This window comes from Symphalangus syndactylus, chromosome 21 (genome assembly GCF_028878055.3).
Source record: "Symphalangus syndactylus isolate Jambi chromosome 21, NHGRI_mSymSyn1-v2.1_pri, whole genome shotgun sequence".
In the NCBI taxonomy this organism is placed as follows: Eukaryota; Metazoa; Chordata; class Mammalia; order Primates; family Hylobatidae; genus Symphalangus; species Symphalangus syndactylus.
In genome coordinates this window covers 26,646,619-26,647,871 of record NC_072443.2, presented here as the reverse complement: position 1 = coordinate 26,647,871, position 1,253 = coordinate 26,646,619, and the positions used below count along the sequence as shown (strand labels likewise).

The window sequence follows — 1,253 nt, the reverse complement described above, 5'->3', positions numbered from 1 at the left end:
TTCCATAAAGAATCCATAATAGTCAATATAGCATAGAGCATAATAGTGTTTTCCAGGGCCTGAGACGTGAAGGAAATGGGAAGTTGTTTGGTGAGTATAAAGTTTCACTTGTGCTAGATAAATATCTTCTAAAGATCTGCTATACAACATAACGTCTATAGTTAACAATACAGAATTTTGCACCACAAATTTTGTCAAGACGGTATATCTCAAGTTAAGTGTTCTTATTTAAAAAAAGCCAAACATACAAACAAAGGGCCTTAGAGAAACTTTGGGAGATGTTGAATATGCCTGTTACCTTGATTGGAATGATGGTGTCACAGGTGCTTGCCTATGTTGAAACTCAGAATTGTACATGTTAGACATGTGCAGTCCATTATATATCAATCATTTCCCTTACATCTATCCTACAGAATATTTTATACCACCGCCAGTACCAATAAAAAATGAACTTGCTGAGAAGTTTCCTACTGATGATAATATATATGCTTCTCTGAATGTATGCCTTACAGTGAAGCAATACTTCCATTCCTGCCCAAAGCTGAGCACTTTCAAACCTGATACCAATCCTGGTACTTAGAATGATACCTCAATAAAGCTGTTTTCCAAAAAAAGAAAAACACTGCTCGCTTCATTTGGCAGCAGATATACTGAAATTGGAAGGATACTGAGAAGATTAGCATGGCCCCTGTGCAAGGATGACAGGCAAATTCATAAAGCATTACATATAAAAATTTCTTATTTAAGAAAATGTAAAAAGAAAAATGATAATTAATTGGAAAAATTATGATAATTCCATGACCTTTAAAAATTTTTGTCAAAGTATTGAAAATTATCTTACTGTTGATTATAAATGCAAATTAAATAAAAAATAAGTAAAACTAATATATATTTAATATGTTATAATTTAAAACATTATAAATATGAAAAGTTTTAATGTTTTATTTCTTTGTTTAAAAAAATAGTCCAGCCTAGGCAACATGGTGACAGCCCGTCTCTACAAAATACAAAAATTATCTGGGTGTGGTGACACATACCTCTAGTCCCAGCTGCTCAGGAGGCTGAGGTGGGAGCATTGCTTGAGCCCGGGAGGTGAAGGTTGAAGTGAGCCAATAGCCAATATCATGCCACTGCACTGCAGTCTGGGCAACAGGGGAAGACCCTGTCTCAAAAAAAAAAAAAAAAAAAAAAAGGAGTCACCAATAGAGATGAACACTACTTCTAATTCTAATTTATTTTAATCATTATTTTTC

At 33.7% G+C, this 1,253-nt stretch overlaps 1 non-coding gene across 1 annotated transcript; it reads left to right on the top strand.

The window, feature by feature from the left end:
- Window positions 1-626: 626 nt before the first annotated feature.
- LOC129471805 (U6 spliceosomal RNA) lies at window positions 627-733 on the top strand. Its single transcript, XR_008653753.1, has one exon. It is a non-coding gene; the product is annotated as a U6 spliceosomal RNA (small nuclear RNA).
- Window positions 734-1,253: the final 520 nt, after the last annotated feature.